This window comes from Ambystoma mexicanum, chromosome 2q, assembly GCF_040938575.1.
Source record: "Ambystoma mexicanum isolate Mex_15411 chromosome 2q, UKY_AmexF1_1, whole genome shotgun sequence".
Taxonomy (NCBI): Eukaryota; Metazoa; Chordata; class Amphibia; order Caudata; family Ambystomatidae; genus Ambystoma; species Ambystoma mexicanum.
The window spans coordinates 874,315,148-874,334,242 of record NC_090924.1 but is presented as its reverse complement, the minus strand read 5'-3'; the positions used below and the strand labels follow the sequence as shown (position 1 = coordinate 874,334,242).

The 19,095-nt window shown below is 49.0% G+C and overlaps 1 protein-coding gene across 1 annotated transcript in view; it reads right to left on the bottom strand.

Moving 5' to 3' along the window:
• MASTL (microtubule associated serine/threonine kinase like) overlaps nucleotides 1-19,095 on the bottom strand; it is a 1,019,298-nt gene that overhangs the window by 706,301 nt on the left and 293,902 nt on the right. The window lies entirely within an intron of this gene.

Sequence of the window (19,095 nt, the reverse complement as noted above, 5' to 3'; positions counted from 1 at the left end):
GCCAAAGCCTATACTTGCCTTCACAACTAAATATAAACAATGTGTAGGGATGTCAACAACCAAAGAAACAAGTGTTCAAAATAAAGTACCAAGCTTCTTCGAACTCCTGGTTTGTTCTTGGCTTCCCCTTCCCAAAGTTATAAACAGTTGCACAAAAAGGCCTCAGGGCTCCGAGTTCAACAGTGTTCCAAATTCTCAGGGTTCCCTTCCCCAAGAAGGCAGCTGTCCTGGCTTCAAATTCAGTCAATTCAAATTGCTTAATTCTCAATACTGATTTCAAATACACTTTCTAACATTTCAGGTTCTTCAACACTTCACTTAACCTGCCTTTTCTTTTAGTCACTTGCACACTTGTTAGGCAAAACAGGGGGTTACTCAGTCTAGGGGCAGTTGTCGGACCACACGGTCCACCCATCACAGGTGTCACAACCGATAACCCATGGCACTTTGTAAAGTTCATTACTTCTCATTGGACTTTGTTGCTGACACAGGATCACTTTCTGTATCATTAGTCCATATGCATTTCTGTTTCACCGACAGTCTTTGGACTGTGCCAACATGTGACTGACACTTTGCTGTATTTCTCCTCATTACCGCCTTGCTTTCACACTATACAATAGTGCTTATAATTTGCTTTTAATCTGCTCCACAAGCTCGCATTACTGATTTTCACTTGGCTTTGTACTTTCACATTATTCATAGATGCTTTTCATTCAAATTCACTTCGATCGTAAATGCGCGCTACTTTCTTTTCACTTGTGCAGTATTTTCAAATCTTTTCCACATCTTTTCCTTAGTTCGGTATTCAATAACATCCATTTGGTATCCAAACCCATTCATTGCATGCTTTCACCTGACCAGCATCTTCCTTTGCCCATACTAAGCCCCAGGAGCGCCCCGGCATGAGTTGTCTCCATCACTCACTGGTGTACGGCCACTCCTAGAGGCGCTTTTGCTTTCCTCTCCGGCTCTCGCTCACTCCCCTTTCTCTTGTCGGGAATTCTGGCAAGCAGCACTTGTTCGTTCCAAAACTACCTGCTGCTTTCGGCAGCTTCAGTGTCCCCCAGATCCAAAGGGGGACACCCAGCTCAGGGCTCTGGAGCACTCTCGCCTGTCTCGAAACCCATCCTAGCCTCAGCGTCATTCCTGCAGCTGTCGGCGTCCTTTTCACCAGCCCCTCTCCAGCCTGCTACACATCGGGTTGCTGAGGATCTCTCTTTCCACACAGCTCTCTTCCATTTATGCACTTGTAGCTGCTCAATTGGCTGTAAGTGCAGTTTTGCCGGACCATAATTACTTCTGTCAATGGGACATGCCCGACCCTTATAGTGATGTCTCACAGTCCTCTTCCCAGTATCAAAGTGGTGTGCACAGAGGGAAGTGTGCATCCCTCTTAGTGTCCTCTTCCTCGCCCCAGTCTTAAAGGGATATGAATGGAACAGTTGGTGTGTGACAGTGGGGAAGATTGGTAATAACCTACAAAGATCAGGGTAGGGTGTATTCGGATAAGGGAAAGGGAAAGGGGATACCATGCCTCTCCTAAAGGCACCTTTCCTCCATTCCCCAAAGACCCTCCACCCAGGTGATCCTCCCTCACATGTCCACCCCCAGGGTCGGGATCCAAGAGCGATGGCCATTCCCTGGCCACCTGAGAGGAAGACCCAAGGGTAGTAAATGGGAGAATGCCCTTGTGTACCTCACAGGGGTAGAAACTTGTTCCACTGGAATTTCATTTAGGGTTTGACATTACAGTTTTCCCTGGGGTGAGAGTTCCAAACGTGAGAAGCCTCAATTCATAGCAAGCTTTGTATTACAATGCTCAATTCAAAAATGTGATAAATGTAATACTCTAATTTCTGGGATTGTGCAATTCCCTCACTTGAGCGAGCAGGGAGACATGTCAGGAGAATCTCGTTGTCGTGTTGATCAAAAAGCAGGGCTTACATGCTTTTTTTTGTTTAGTCTCAGAAATAGTTGACTAGGGAAATCTGGCCAAGATGGCAGATGCCCACTAGCACTACCCATAAGCTCTGCGCTCCTGGCCCCTAATTTCCGCCCCCGTTTATGAGACTTGTGTCGCCTCACAGGAGTTGGAGGGGAATGGGGAAGAAGTAGATTCTCTGATCGCGTCAACAGACCAAAGCTGGACAGAGGCACACACGATTGGCAGCGCTCCCACCGCAGAGGCTGTGCACCCAGCTTCATTCAAGATGGCAAAAGGTCTAACAGGGCCTTCCATCAGATTCCATCTTCTTTCTGCTAGAGTCAGCGGGAGCTCCCATTCATCCCCCGGGGGCTGGGACAGCTGAAACAGAATGGAAGCAGAGGGAATGATGAGTCTGATCTGCTGGAGTTGTATCTTGCAAAGGAAGACGGGTGGCTGCTGGCGGTATGTGTGGTTCCCTGGTGATCAGCGTCTTCCAAAGGAAGGATCTGCTCTACTGTCTGAGCGCCAATGAGGATCTCCAAATTCAGGCCCATGCCATCCAGAAAGGGCAAGACATGCGCCTCTGGATGATCAGAACATCTGGCATGTACAAGGCTAGAATCAGAAGGCTGCGTCCACCTTTACCAGGGAGCAAAAACCCCCAGGCAGATACCACAGCAGTTGATGAAGTGCTTAAAACGGGGGTCTTTGAGTCCAGCCTGCAGCAGATGAACAACTAGAACACTGCATATGCAAATGTCCACTTTAAAAGAGGAAATGTCAGCAGCCAAACCGAACAGAAAAGACATGGAAGCTCTGGGCGATCAAGCAAGTAAAGATGAGAATGATATGCCCTGTCCTGTTTTGAAGTGCTAAATTCAGTCAAGTTTGGCATGCTAAACTGTGTTAAGTCATGCTATGCCATGTCATGTTTTAAGCTGTAGCAACATGTTGTGCAAATATATTGTTCTGCTGGAATTTTTCCCAGAGCTGAATGCACGTTAACTACAAAATACCCGAGTGCCCTTTGTGTGCCCCTAGTGTGCGACTTCCCCACCCCCTGCTGCTTGGGCTGCCTTCTATTTGCTCTCCACCTCACACACCTCCATGGTGCTCCAAGTCCCCCCTATCTACTCTAATTGCTCTTCCATGTCCTATACTATCCCTCTCACCAAGTCTGGTAGGAAGAAACTCAAAAGGGACATACCGGTCTCCAACGCAGGCTTCCCTATCACTATTACCTACACCAGTGCTTTCTCCTGATAGACCCTCACTGACATAGACCATCATTATTGTCCATCTGAATGGCGCTGTCTTGGTGTAGGACCCTCAGCCCAATCTCCTCCTTTTCGATAGACTCTTCCCGCGTCTTCACAACTTCCTTCCTTTTCCTGCTACTCCTACCTACACCTCTCTGGCTCTTCCGCCACCTTCCTAAGCTTCTCTGGCTGTTCTGCCTACACCTGCCACTGCCACCTCTCTGGCACACTCTTCCTCCTCTGCCCACTCTCTAGCACAGCTAACTACGCAGGGCGTACCTCATGCCTGCAGCCAACCCTCTGTGAAGGTGGCAATCTGCTCCACGTCTCTACCCTTAACTTCCACTATGCTGTCGAACACTCCTCCCACATCTGCCGACTGTTTGAAGAACTTGATCTGGATGTCCTCGGTCTCACTGAGACATGGTTCCTGGCCAGCTCTGTCACGAGTTTTGACACTCCTCCCCGATGGCTACAAGATCCTTGCCAAACCCAGAACCAACCGTCCAGGCGGTGGAGTAGCCCTGATCTTCCTCGAGTGGATCTCTGCTTCTGTCATTCCTACGAATGCCTACTCTTTGTTTGAATGATTGATCTGCAAGCGCTCTCTCTCTCTCTCTCCTGGCCTCTCCCTTACTATGACATCAACAAAATGGTGGGAACCTCACAAGATCTCTGACACCTTGAGGCAGAGCAATATAGAAGAACAAATGGTGGTGTCAGGATGAAGAGAGCAGCTGATAGAAAAAGGCAGAAGGTAATGGGTCAATTCATAATTTTATTTTGTTTAAATTTGAATAAAAATTATTCATGAATATTTTTAATTGATTCATTTTTTTATAAAAAAACATCCTAAATATCAAACATTCATACATTCATTCAGCTAATAAAGGTCCTAAAACATTCAGTTCCAGATATTTTACAAAACTTAAGAAAATGTAAATTCAATTCCATTATTTTGATAATAGTTGTTCACTCCAGACAAAATATCGACTATTAGTGCCCATACATATGAATCTTCTTTATCAAACAGGCTTCTTGGTAAATAGTTTCGACTTGGTTGGTTATAATGTCTTCATCAGGATTTGGATGAACCTTACCACAATTCTAAAATCAAACAACAAAGAAATAATTTCAATTAAAATATTGTTAAAAATATACCATACTGTCTTTGTTCACTCAGTTACTCTCATCCAAAAACTAAAGTCCAAATCCGGGAAGAGGCCTGTGTGGTCTCTCTCTATACCCAAAGAAGGTTTGACTGAATGGAGGTGGACTGATTCCAATTCTTTTTTTAAAACATGCCTCAATGCGGCATAGATCCTATGAGCCACATATGATGTAGCCCACCCCCCCCATTCTATCTCAAATGAGGTTAGAAAATGAGAAAAGCAACGTCATTTCCCAATTTTTAAACACTATCAATTCGTGCCAATACATTTTCCTAATCCCACACCCAGTCTCCTACATGTCTCCAATTGAATTTTTAAATTAGTAATAAAATCATACCTGAAAACCACACTGCACTTAGTCGTATAGTTTTTAGTTTTAGAAGCCTCTAATCTGTACCCGAAATGCTTGGGTATAGAGATAGACCACACAGGCCTCTCCCTGGGTTTGGACTTTTGTTTTTGGATGAGAGTAACTGAGCCAACAAAGACAGTATGGTATATTTTTAACAATATTTTAATTGAAATTATTTCTTTGTTGTTTGATTTTAGAATTGTGGTAAGGTTCATCCAAATCCTGATGAAGACATACGTAACCAACCAAGTCGAAAATATTTACCATGAAGCCTGTTTGATAAAGAAGGTTCATATGTATGGGCACTAATAGTCGATATTTTGTCTGGAGTGAACAACTATTATCAAAATAATGGAATTGAATTTACATTTTCTTAAATTTTGTAAAATATTTTGAACTGAATGTTTTAGGACCTTTATTAGCTGAATGAATGTATGAATGTTTGATATTTAGGATGTTTATTTTAAAAAAAATGAATTAATCAAAAATGTTCATGAATAATTTTGATTCAAATTTAAACAAAATAAAATTATGAATTGACCCATTGCCTTCTGCATTTTTCTATCAGTTGCTCTCTTCATCCTGACACCACCATTTGTTCTTCTGTGTTTCTCTCTCTTACTATGGCCACCTGGCCAGGTCGCCCTCTTTCTCTGAGTGGGCCGACCTCTCCTCCTCCCTCCTTGCCTCTACCTCTCAACAACAACTCCTCAGAGACCTCATCACCACCTTGGATGCTTCTAGCCCCTCCTCTGGGGGATGGGGAGGTCGGTCTCTCTCTCTCTCTCTCCTCTGACACTCTGCCAGGCACTTCCTGGATGTTCTTATCTCGTTGCACATCCCCCCCTCTAACCACTCCTCTCACTTGGAATGACCACTTTCTTCTCTCCTCTGACCTGTCGCTCTCTGCCCCCAGGCAAGGCTAACCCCAGCACTGCCACCCACTTTCTCAGTCATCCGGCCAATGAAGGGCGTGTCAGTCGAGGCTTCCGCTGCTACTTTCTCTACTACTCCTACACCTGCAGTTGACTCACACTCTGACAGAGCCCTCTCCAACCTGCATCTCTCAATCTCTAACACTCTTTATTTCCTTGCCCCTGTCATGAGGATCCGTCTGAAGCCCACATGCAAGTGCAATTCTTGGTATGATTCCGACCTTGCCATCCGTAAACGCAAGTGTAGGGTGGCTGAGAGGAAGTGAAGGGCATTAGAGGCTCATCCTCCGACAAACTGACCTGCCACCTACTCCAAAGGCAATATAGACTCTGTCCTGTGCAAGAAGAGAGCTTACATCCAAGCCTGCGTCCCTGCGGTCACCAACAACTCGGCTGAAATGTTAACACTCTGTAAGTAGCGGGCCATTTCTACTGCAGTCTCCACCTCTCGTTTCCTCTCAAGTCCAATGCACAGCTTCTCACTTCACCACAAACTCAGGACATCCTGTCCACTCTTTTCTCTCCCTCTCCAGCCATGTATCGTCCTCCTTTCTCCAACTTCTCCGTGTTCACTTCCGACGATGTTTCTAGACAAGTCCGATCTATGAAAGTCTTGTCAAAGCAGGTGCTCCCCTGCTCCTCCAGAACCATCTAGAACCACATCAACACTCTTGCTCCAGCCTTGGCAGAATTCTGCAATCATTCTTTTGCCACTGGAACCTTCGCTTCCCCCTAAAGCAGCCCCTTGTGCATTCTCTCCTCAAGAAGCCCTCTGCCAATCCTTCCTCTCTGGCAAACTACCGCCCGATCTCTATCACTCCTTTCCTGGGCAAACTCCTGGAAAAGCTGGCCATCTCCCAACTTACTCTCCATACTGAATCCATTGGTTGTCTCCAAGACCACCAGTCTGGCTTTAGAGCAGCCAGATGCACAGAAACTGCTCTCCTGAAAACCTGTGAAGAATTGCTCTCTAATCTTGACTCAAAACTTTCTTCTGTCCTTATTCTCCTTGATCTATCCTCTGCTTGTGATACAGTGAACCAAGTCATCCTGATCCATCGTCTGCGTGACAACCTGGGCATCATGGGTCATGCCCTAGCATAGTTGACCTCCTTTCTCTCCCATCACCTGCCAGGTCCAACTTGGGTCCTTTGTCTCTACATGTGGTGTTCCCGGAGATTGTAACCCATCACCCTGGTTCTTCAACTATTACTTGGCTCCTTTGGCCGGCCTCATCTCAACCTTCTGTTCTAACTTTCAGTGTTATGCGGTTGACACTCGGCTCTCCTTCAGTCTCACCTCAGCCTCCTCTGCTCTCTCGCTCATTCCCGACTGTCTACCCGCAATTCAGAAATGGTGTGCCTCCAACGATCTCTTCCTTAATGCCAGTAAGACAGATCCTTCTCATTGGGACCCCTGCTCCCACGTTCCCTCTGGCCACCCACCTTGGGCCCTTCACCCACACCTTCTTGTGAGGCGAAGAACCTTGATGTCATCTTCGACTCCAACCTCTCCTCTCCTCACATTTCTGACATCTTTAAGAAGCCACACTACCAGCTGCACATCCTCAGAGGTATTCTTCCTTTTCCCACTTTCCCCCAGAAGCTCACTGTCTCTAGAGCCCTGGTTCTCTCTAGGCTGGACTACTCCAACAAACAAGTTACTTTCTTACCTGGTAACGTTCTTTCGATGGGATGGTCCGACAACGTATTCCATATCTATGACATGTAATCACCACAGCTGTGCTGCTTCGGAAACTTTTTTCGGCGTCTGCGTCCTGCGTCGATGACGTCGATGCGCCGTCGTCGAGGACCTCCTCAGACGTCATCCGACGTCATCCGATGTGATAAGTAGGACGCACGACGCCCGTAGCCTCAGTTGTAGTTTTTTCCCCCAGAACGTGTGACACTAGCCAACTGCCAGTCAGACACAAAGCCTTGCGGAACGTAAGCTGCAATCGCAAAGAAATTCTGCAGCGGGGAAGGCAGGGCGGGAGCAATATGGAATACATCGTCGGACAATCCCATCGAAAGAACGTTACCAGGTAAGAAAGAAACTTGTTCTTCGAGGGGATTGGGTCCTCTGACGTATTCCATATCTATGACAGACTCCCAAAGCAGTACCAGAGCAAGGAGGAGGGAAAGAATTTAGAATCAAAATTTAGAATAGCCAATCAAATAGCAGAGCAAAGGACCGCCTTGCCAAAGGCCAGATCCTGTGCTCGGATGGAATCAAGGGAATAGTGACGTACAAATGTATGTACTGAAGCCCAGGTGGCTGCATCACAGATGTTGCGAATAGGAACACGCCTCTGCAGGGCAGTAGATGCAGCCATACCCCTGGTAGAATGGGCCCGCAAGCCAGCCGGTGGGTCCTTATCGGGCAAGCGGTAGCACTCCGAGATGGCCAAAATAATCCAGCGAGACAAAGTCTGTTTCGTCACAGCTTGCCCTAAACGCTTTCCAGCGTAACCAATAAAGAGTTGATCGTCCACGCTGACCCGGGACATGCGTGAAACATAAAAGCTTAAAGCTCTCCTAGGATCAAGCCTATGGAGCCTCTCCTCTTCCTTACCAGGATGCGGAGGAGGATAGAATGCCGGAAGAACAACCTTCTGGGCCAAATGAAATTCGGTCACTACCTTCGGAAGAAAAGAAGGATGAACTCTAAGGACAACCCTGTCCTTGTGAAATACAGTGAAGGGTGGCTTAACTGAAAGTGCCTGTAACTCACTCACTCTGCGAGCGGAAGTAACCGCAACTAAAAACACAGTTTTCAGAGTTAACATCCTCAAAGGGCAAGAATGTAAAGGCTCAAACGGAGCACCCATAAGAAACTTAAGAACAAGGTTTAAATCCCAACCGGGCACCAGGAAAGGTGACGGAGGGAACACATTAGTGAGCCCTTTCAGAAACTGTGAAATTAAAGGGATTTTAAAGTAAGAACACTCTTCAGACGAGCGCTTAAAGATGGACAGCGCCGCCAGGTAACCTTTAATGGTACCCACTTGCAAGCCCCTGTGGGCCAAAGAAAGTAAAAAGGACAGAACCATGGGGATGTCACATGCAAAAGCATCCACATTCTGAACTCGGCACCTGTCGCAGAACTTACGCCAACGGTACAGAGACTTTGTTGCTGGCCTTCGGGCCGAAAGCAACACCTCCATCACGTCTTCAGGGAGGTCCCAATCCTTATAACTCAACCTTTCAGAAGCCAAGCGTGAAGGTTGAGGGATCTGACCTCTGGATGGAGAACCTGACCCCCCTCCCGTGAGAGCAGATTGTCTCGGTAGGGAAGACGACGCGGAGGGCAGATGGACAAGTCGAGAAGGTCCGGGTACCACGTCCTCCGAGCCCACGCCGGAGCAATGAGGATCATCCGGGAACCGAACTTCCGTAACCTCCGCAGCACTTGCGGGATGACGGGGACTGGAGGAAACGCATACAGCAGCGGGAACGACCACTCCACCACGAACGCGTCTCCTAAGGCTCCTTTAGGAGGAAATTCCAGCGAGCAAAACCTTTCGCACTTCCGGTTGACACTGGAGGCGAAGCGATCCACTTGAAGGGTCCCCCAAAGGGCGAAGATCTCCAGGAGAATCTCCTGAGCCAACTCCCACTCGTGAGAGATCGTGCTCTGCCTGCTCAGAGCGTCCGCCGTCACGTTTTCGTCTCCGGCCAGATGAACTGCCGAGATCGAAACTTCCTGCTGGATGGCCCAGAACTCGAGCTGCATCGCCTCCCTGCACAGAGGAAGTGACCCTGCCCCCCCCCTTTTTGTTGAGGTAGTGCATGGCCACTGTGTTGTCCGTCAGGATCAGGACACCCTTTCCTCGCACAGTCGGCAGAAAAGCCTTCAGGGCTAGCCTGACGGCCCTCAGCTCCAACAGATTGATATGGAGTCTGGACTCCGACGGAGACCAACGACCGCTGACTGTCAGCCCGTTGGCATGAGCTCCCCAACCCGTGAGGGATGCATCCGTCACAATCGTCACCTCCGGCCAGGAAAGCCAAAAAGGAGCCCCCTTCATCAAGTTGCCTTCGACGGCCCACCACAGAAGGTCCCGGGCGACCAAGGGCGGCACCTGAATCGGGTCCGACATCCTGCCGGAGGACTGCGACCATTGCGTCTGTAGCGCCCACTGCAAAGATCTCATCCGCAGGCGAGCCTCTGGCACCAGAAGAATGCAGGATGCCATGAGGCCGAGCAGCCTCAAGAACTCGAACGCTGGGAGCGTCTGGGCATGCTGAAACTTGTGCACCGTCAGCTGAATGTGAAGAGCCCTCACCTGGGGAGGAAAACACTGCCCCAGGGAAGTGTCGAGCACTGCTCCGATGTACAGGAGCCGCTGTGTTGGCGTCAAATGGGACTTCTTTAAATTGAGGGAGAAGCCCAGCTTGCGAAGGGAGTGGCAGGTGACGGACAGCTGATCCAGGACTTGCTCGGGAGAGCTCCCCCTGATCAACCAATCGTCCAGGTAGGGGTAGACGTGAATCCCCCCCTTGCCTGAGATGCGCTGCCACCACCACCATGAGCCTGGTGAAAACCCTCGGGGCGGAGGTCAATCCGAACGGCAGGACCCGAAACTGAAAGTGCGAGTCGCCAACCGCGAACCTCAGGTACTTCTTGTGCTTGGGATGGATCGGCACATGGAAGTAAGCATCCTTGAGGTCGAGTGACACCAACCAGTCCTGAAGCTGAAGGGCCTGGAGGATTTGAGAGAGAGTAACCATCTTGAACTTGTCCTTCCTGAGGAGTTTGTTCAAACCGCGCAAGTCCATGATGGGTCTCAATCCCCCGTCTGTCTTCGAAATCAAAAAATAAGGGGAATACCATCCCTTGTTCCTCTCCGCTACAGGCACCAGTTCTATGGCGCCTTTCTCCAGCAGGGCTTGAATTTCCTGCGCAAGGAGCGGATCCGGACTCTGCAAAGAGAGGTTCCCCGGTGGATTGTCGCGAGGCCTGTGCCGAAAGGGAAGACAGTGGCCGTGGGTTATGATCTCCAGAACCCACACATCTGAAGTAATGGCTTGCCACTCTACAAGATGCTGCGCCAGCCTTCCCCCAACCGGCGAACCATGGGACATGGCCTCATGACTGAGTGGGAGTGGCCGCGGCGTTACCTGAGGGCAAAGAGGCAACTGCCCGAGCGGCCTTGGCACCACGGGTACCCTGTCGTCCACCTCTGGTACCCCTGCGTTGGCCTCTTTGACTGCCAGCCCCTCTCGCTTTACTGAAGGACGAGTAATAGCGAAAGGAACCACCCCTCCACTGCTGTCCCCTAGGACGAAAAGGCGGAGGTTGGCGAACTGCAGCGTCCAACGACTTCGCTGCAGCTTTCGAGGTCTGCAACCTCTCAAGGCTCTCGTCAGCCTTGCTGCCAAAAAGGTGTTCACCGTCAAAGGGCATGTTGAGGAGCCGAGACTGCACATCAGGAGCAAACCCCGACTTCCGCAACCACGCAAACCTGCGTATCACGGTGCTCGCCGCCATGGACCTACTGACGCATTCAGCTAAGTCCAAACCCGACTGAACGGACTCACACATGGCATCCTTACCATCCTGGACCATAGCAAGGAAACCATCCCGTTAGTCCCCTTCGGGAATATGTTCAGCCGCTAACGCAACACAGTTCCACAGAGTGTGTGTGAAACGAGACAAGGCACAAATGGAGTTGGCCGCCTGAAGCGCCATACCACCAGAAGAAAACACTTTCTTCGCCCAGCCATCAAAACGTTTGTCATCCCTATCAGGAGGGATGGTAGGGTACGACGCCTGCTTTGCCGGGGCCGTGGCCGCCTGCACCACCAAACTCTCCGGAGTAGGGTGCCTGGTCAAGCAGCAGGGGTCGCTACTGGCTGGACGGTATTTTCACGACAAGGATCTGCCCACCGCCGGGAGACTCTCCGGAGCAGTCCAAGCCGCCGCCACCCTTCTCTGTAAGGCCATATGGAACGGCAGTACAGGATCAGTTGGGGGACCAACATCAAGGATGTCCGTCAGATCATCCTGCACAAACTCCCCTGGGGGAGCAGACCATCCCAAGTACTCAAACCCTAGCCATAAGGTGCCGGTACGAGGAATCGGCATGAGAGCCAGGCTCAGGCCTACAAAACTCCACCTCCGGAGAGGTGTCCAGTCCACTGGCATCATGCAGTGACTGTCAAATCGTCAAACTGACTATGGCCCGAGACAATTTCATCTGGAACCTGACTAGGAACCAGGCCATCAGAATCCTCATCCGCCTCTGAAATATAGTCCAGGTGGCGAAAAGAAGGCACCCGAGAGTGCTTGCTCTTAACCAGAGCCTTCCTAGGGGGTTCTCCCGTGCCACGGGGTACCTCCGGCACGAAAGGCGTCGAGAGAACCGGCGCCGGCGCCGAGAGGACCGGCATCGGTGCCGAGAGGATCGGCGTCGAGGAAATCGGCGTCGACGTCAGATGCAGCGCCTCCAGCATCGGCGGCGTCGACACAGCCCTCGAAGCCGGAGCCCCGAGCGTGTCCCTCGACGACCTGAGCGTCGACGGCTTCGACTACTTCCTCGGAGCCGGAGCCTCGAGAAAGCCTGTCGACGCCCTCGACGCCTCAGACGTCGATGTCTTCCTCGAAGACCTCACAGGTGCATGCGGTCGCGAACGCGTCGAGGACCGGGACCTGGAACGGGTACGTCGAGAACGATTCTCCTTGTCCGAACGGGACCTCTCCCGTGACTCGTGCCGACCACTTTTGCGAGCGGTGTCTCTCGACCTCTCACGACCGACCCCACTCGGGGGCGTGGACGGCTTAGTACCCTGCGACTCAAGAATCGCCAGCATTTTCTTCCCGAAGGAAGCCCATTCCTCCGGCGTCGCACGGCTGGTGGGGTAAGCGACGTGCCGGGCAGAGTCCTCCGAAGAGGACCTGGAAGACGACCGGTGTCGGCGCTTCTGAGAATGCCTCGAAGAGGCTGAGGAGTGGCGAGACCAACTCCTAGAAGGAGACCCACGTGACTTCCGACGATGACGCGGAGAGTCACCCCTCGAATCATCCGTCGAAAGCCCCGCAGACTTCGACTTCCTAGGCTTAGACACCCGACCTACCGACAACAACTTCTTACGTTCACGTAAGGCTTTGGACGTGAGCGACTGGCAGTCGATACAGTCATCCGTGTCGTGGGCCTTCCCGAGGCACCAGAGGCAGGCGTCGTGCGAGTCCGTCACCGACATCTTGGACCCACACTCCCCGCACTTCTTGAAACCCGGACGCGGGGTCGAAGACTAAGTAGAAGACATCTTCACACGAAGGATTTTCACAAAACGAACAGGTTCGAAGAACCGAGAAGAACAGAACTCTAAAGAGTCGAGGCGTGAACTGAGAATCACGAAGCAACACGTTCGCGGAAAAAACGGAACTGAGGCTACGGGCGTCGTGCGTCCTACTTATCGCATCGGAGGACGTCGGAGGAGGTCCTCCACGACGGCGCATCGACGCAGGACGCAGATGCCGAAAAAAGTTTCCGAAGCAGCACAACTGTGGTGATTACATGTCATAGATATGGAATACGTCGGAGGACCCAATCCCCTCAAAAGTCTTTTTCTAAATCTGCCTGCCCCTACTCTTCACCCTTTGCAACAAATCCAGAACAGCACTGCAATACTTCTCCTTGGCCTCAAGTCCAGGGATTGTATGTCTCCAGCCATGAAATCTCTCCACTGGTTCCCAGTGACTACAAGGATCAAGTTCAAGACCCTCCGATTCATCCACAAGGCTTTCTAGGGCATGGGACAACACTACATCTAACTCACTATTCCTAAGCATCTTACTTCTCGAGCCTTCCGCTCGGCAACCTCCAACTCTGAGGGTCAGATGCTTCTCAGCGCATAGAGTGATTTATACAACTCTCTCTCTCTCTCTCGCCCCCCCCTCTGTCTACCCTTCCTTGTCTTGTCGCACCTAGAAACACTTGTGTACAGGCGCGTTATAAATGAATTATCATATCATACTGTATGTACTCATTCACTCCTTTAGGAAGAGGGGCGAACGGTGCAAAACAAACTCAAGCTGCCAACAGGACATCACAACTCTCACTTTACCTATTCCTGCTATACCCTACTATCCACCTCCCAACCACCACCACCCCCCCGTTTCTACTCCACAACCTCATTTACAGATCCGCCAGAGTGTCAGGGGACCACTCCAGTGATGATAGTGCATGGTACAAGTGCATGGTACAAATACCCTTTAACATAAACAATGTTTTGGTTTAAATGTCTGATTTTGAAGCAGCCATAAAACAGTGAGCAACCACCTAAACACACGCACACAAAAAAACATAATAGAAGGGTAGACTTGTAAATGTAATCCGTAAACTAAACCATACACCCCTGTTTTGACATAAAATGTGCATTAAGCCCTCTATTAACAGAACACAGTAACTGCAGACCAGTGTGAGATGGCTAGTCAAAGGATGGATTATGTAAATTAACTCATACAAATGCTCACCCTAAGAGGATTCCTGCCTCACACACCAATTTAATCTTAAAAGTCCTAGCAGTACTTAGGAACTTACAGGAAGAATGTAATGGGGCTTCAGCCCCCAAGAAAGCAGCTTTTCCGTCTATAGAACCTGGCCGTTTGTGGTGGGGCTTAGTGGAGTAAGTACAGGGCCTTTGCATGCATGTTTTCTTGAGCATAGTTTCTACATGCCTACAGGACACTGTGGAAGGCTCAAAGGTCTGATTACGGCTAAGCCATAGACAGGATTTGTATCCTTAAGCACTGTGTGCACAGGCACACAACTAGGGTTTTGGTAACCATGACAAACGAGGAAATCATAAAATGTTTTTCCTCACTTTCAGGGAGCTTTTCCACCTACGCAAATTCTGATTTCTGATATAAACCCCTCCCAAATATTGTTGGGGTCCTACAAAAGTAGATGGGCATTGCCATCAGTTTTTACTTGGCCATTGCTTCAACATACCCAGGCTCACTATGCATTGAGTAAATTCCAGACATAACCCTCACGCAGTAAACCGCTCTTCTCCAGCCATCTCTCCTTTTGGCACTGTGGCCCATAGAAAAGTCCAACAATAAATTTGGTCCAATTGTACACATAGCTCTTACCCCTTTTCCATCTCATGCCTTCTTGAGCATCTCATCTATCCCTCGCCCTCATCCCAACTATCTACCCGACTTTGCTCCTTCCTACCACTACTTACTGTTCTATCATACTCCTCCTCTGCCTCTCTGACAGGCAAAAGTGCTTCAGTGCCATAAACGTGGCAGGAGGCGCTATACAATTGGAAGACGACATAATATAAGCAATACATAGTCTGTGACTGTGGTCTCTGCGAGTTCAAAAAAGTGATTTGTGACTTGTAGGACAAATGGAGCAATTTGGATAATCTATCCAGAAGGAAGAGTATCAAAGTAAAGCTCCTTAAACAAGGATCAGTGTGTCAGGACAAGGTGGAATGCTTTGGGTCTTATTTCCCCAGATTCTTGAGACCAATCGGACTAAAATCGGTGAGAATTGACAGCGCGCTTCTGGTAGGAAGGCTGACTTCTGAAACGGGAACCAGATCCAGCAACCTTCTAATGAAGCTGTGGGTAACAAAAGTAAAGAAAGGACTATGGAAAGAGAAGAATACCACCACCAACAATTTGATGGATAGCGAGGTCTGCCTGTTTAATAATATCACACTGCCCACAGAGGCGCTGGAGAGGCGCCTTGACCCAGGAGAAGATAACGTATTGCAGATTCTTCCCAACTGGAAAACCATTTCGGCTTAATAATGAGCAGATAATCAGATCGCTGGAGGAAGGATAGACAGATCACGTAAGTTCAAAGTCGATGTTTCTGGAGGAACTCCCCCACATGGTCATGAAAGGATGTTTGAATGTTCATGATTTCTGTTATGGCTATGCCCAAAAGAAAGAGGAGCTTCAGTGATGTGGGCAACATTAATTTCTGGTGCTTCAGGGTGGCAGGAGTGATTTAGGGAGAACATGGGGATGTTTCTACAAATGAGGTACTTATTGAATTTAGTGGCTGGAGGAGGGGCTATGGTGGAGCTCAAGGAGGATAATGCTGAAGCATAACCAGTGGAAATGGTCATGATTACTTCCAAGAAACTACAAATTCTTTGGTTGGTGGGGAGGGGGGGGGGTTGAAGGGTTTGGTGTGAATGAGAACGGTTAGTATATCTTTTGTTCGTAAAGTTCACAAATGGATATATGCAACATCGCCTACTTTTTTGTGGTGTTGAAAGATGCCTGTATGCCAATTGGTAAACATGCTAGGAGTGGGACTGACTGTCAGATCAATGATTAAGATTTAGTCACCTAATGAAAGGGGTCTTAATTCCCCAAACAGGCATTTCAAACGTTTTGCCTTACTAAGAAGGGGAATGCCCCATATATATTGTGTTTGCAAGAAATGCACCTACAGACATCAGACAGTGAAGACTGGAATCTAGGGAATACCTGCTGCAGCTTCATTCAGACATCAAGCTAGGAGGGTGGGCACCACGATTCTCTTGCACATTGACCCTCATAAGGATCGACACAGAGTATGAAAACATACTGCTAGAACTATGCCAGTATCCCTTAGAGGTTGTTTCAGATCCATGGGGTTGGTTGATGCCTGGAGACAGGTTAACTCCTCCAATGCTGGGTACCCGTTTTATTCTCACGTTCATCAAGCCTTCTTCTAGGATAAGTCTTCATGTTCCCCCAGTTGATAAAAGGATTAAATAGAACTGGCAGGGGAGTCCTAGCTTATTCAGCTCATGCCCCCATTCATAAATGGAACACGGGAGAGACCAGGGAACATGGAGACTTGAGAAATATCTTCACGCCATAACTGAACATGGAAATATAGAAATGTAATATTATCCGTGACACTAGCATGTTTACACATGCAATGCAGGCAGTGGTGGTAAGGGCCAAGCTCATTCAAATGTCTGTCACCTCCAAGAAAATTAGGGGATTTAACAAATTCAAAGTAGGGATGAGATAACTAAACTGAAGCCCAACAGAACAGATGGCTCGAGACGATCTGATAGATGTTTGGTAGCAACTAGAGGTCAATTAACACCACCAAAAGAGCCAAGTAGGTCTTATACTTCGTAGTAATATCAGTGGGTTCTCCCAATTTTTTTGTTTTCGGGGGGTCAGAACTGTAAACGGGGAGATTCTAGAAGAGGAAAGAAACTAACCAGTCTTACTACCCCTCTCTCAAAAGTCTCTCGACAACACAGATGTAGGTGCTCAGGTACCGTTTCATGAATCTACAGTAACTACTGCTCAGAAGAGCGAATTATCTAACAGAAACCGTTATAATTATAAATGTATAAATCACTTTAATATTTGATTAAAAACCACATCTTAAAACAATACATTTGTAGACTTTTCCATACACCACTCATACCTTTCATACCAATTCATTCGTTCTGTGGACTAAGGGTTCAACAATTTCCATTTTCTTTTAGCATATTAATTGTTAGTAGTATGCATGACATTAGAAAAAACATTTGGTTTTTCTATAGGTGTTATACTTCGACATGAAGCAGCATATTACTAATATGGGAGTAAACTGGTGTCTTAAATTGCAAGGTATTTGGGAAAACAGGCAAATACAAAGTATATGGGAGCGTGGCTTGGGGCTGGTGCAGATAGGATGGCTCTGAACGCTCCCTTCTGAGATTCCAAATCGAGACCCTGAACCCCTCTAGATGGCCTTCCTGACCCCCTAAAATGCAGCTTGGGGCAGGGGAAGCATCATGCTGCAGCGGCTGCCATTTCACCGGCGCACAACCCATGGCTGAAAAGTTCTCTGTGCCAGCAGACCTCCCGTTGAAGCACCAACATGGCATTCACCACTCACTCAGACCCTAGGGCCAGCATTTGGTCTGCGTAGCCCCCTCACGGTGTGCGGTGTGCTCTGGTGGGGGCACGTTGCACCTCACCCCTCCTCGCTTTGCTCCTTCCGGTGCCCTTTCCTTTCTCACCTGATGCAGTCCACCCAGTAGTGGAGAGAGGGACGAACCCCCTTTGGCTTTCTGGCGTGGTCCGTTGGTTGGCTGCCCGTTTCTGGGCTCCTAAGGCTTGTTCCTCTGCCCTTGGTCTCTGTCTATGCAGCTTAGCCCGACCGCCTTGTGACTGGGCCTTTAACCCCCCCCCCTCACCTCCTGCTTTATGGGGATCAGGGGCCTGGAGCAGGGCTGGCTGTGGCTGCTGCTCCCACCTACTCGGCCCCGACGCCTTGAGGACTCTTGATGGCTGGCTGCCTTTCCTTATATTGTCGCTTCTCTGAGGGGGGCTGGAGTCACTTGCTGCGACGTGGGGCTTTGAGTTGGAGGTGTTCTCTGCCCTCTGGTGTCCTCATTGTTTCCTCGCCTGATCTTAGTGGCCATTACATGCCAGTGTTCCGTATTAGCTGGCTGACACCCTGCCAGTTGCAGCTTCTTCATGGGTGCTGCGCTGCGACCTTGGCCTTCGAATCTGGGTGCTCTTGGCCCTTTGGTGTTCCTAAGTTCACTGCACCAGATTTGTAGCGCATATACCCGCAGTTTAGGTTACAATAATGGTACAACAATTAAAAACTGCTAATCAGACAGCCATTAGCTCCCTTCTGCAATATACGGTAAAAAAAAAAAATAAAAAAAAAATAAAAAATGGAGAAGTTAAATGCTAAAAGGTATTTATATTGTGCACCATCACCACCAGAATTGGTCCCCAGGCACTGAGGCGGATCTGTAAAGCAAGAGGCTGGTGGGTTAGGTTAGTCAGGTGAAGGAGTAGGAAAATGAGAGAAGTGGTGTGCTGTGGGCAGCTTCAGTTCCATTTTCACAGTGCGCTGAGCTTTGGTGTGAGTAAAGGACAGATACGAGACCTTGTGTGCTTTTGGTGCGGTTTATGTATTGCTTGCTGATGTTGCGGTGTGGTGAAGTGCGTGCAGTTTGCTGGGCGAGAGATGGTTGTGTGGATTTTCGGGTGAGTTAGGTATACAGAGGTTTGAGCTTGGGTTAGTAGGTTATATATCCTGGGTCATTTCAGGACTTGTTCTGTTTAACTGGCATTCCTGTAGGTAAGCTTATTGCCACTTTCCTTTCTTGTCCATCTTATTGTTGTGAGTGATGGCATGGCGTGTTCCCGACTGTCTTGTATTTGGACTTCATGTAATGGGACGGGGTGTGTCTAGTCCCCCCCCCCTTCTAGTGTTGGTGCTGTAGATTACCAGTCCCCTACTCCCTTGCTACCTATTCCTGTCGGTGGTCTACTCTCTAATTCGGGCCAGGGTGCTATTGGTTGTTGTTGTCCTTCCGTCCTGGTCTGGCTTTAATTTCGCCCCGTCATAGCTATCTCTCAGTTGGTAAGCCCGGTATGTCGAAGAATGGCTTTCTCGGATTCTGTTTGGGAGATGGTGCACGCCACTGACTCCTCATTGGGTTCCCAGTCCTCCCGCCAG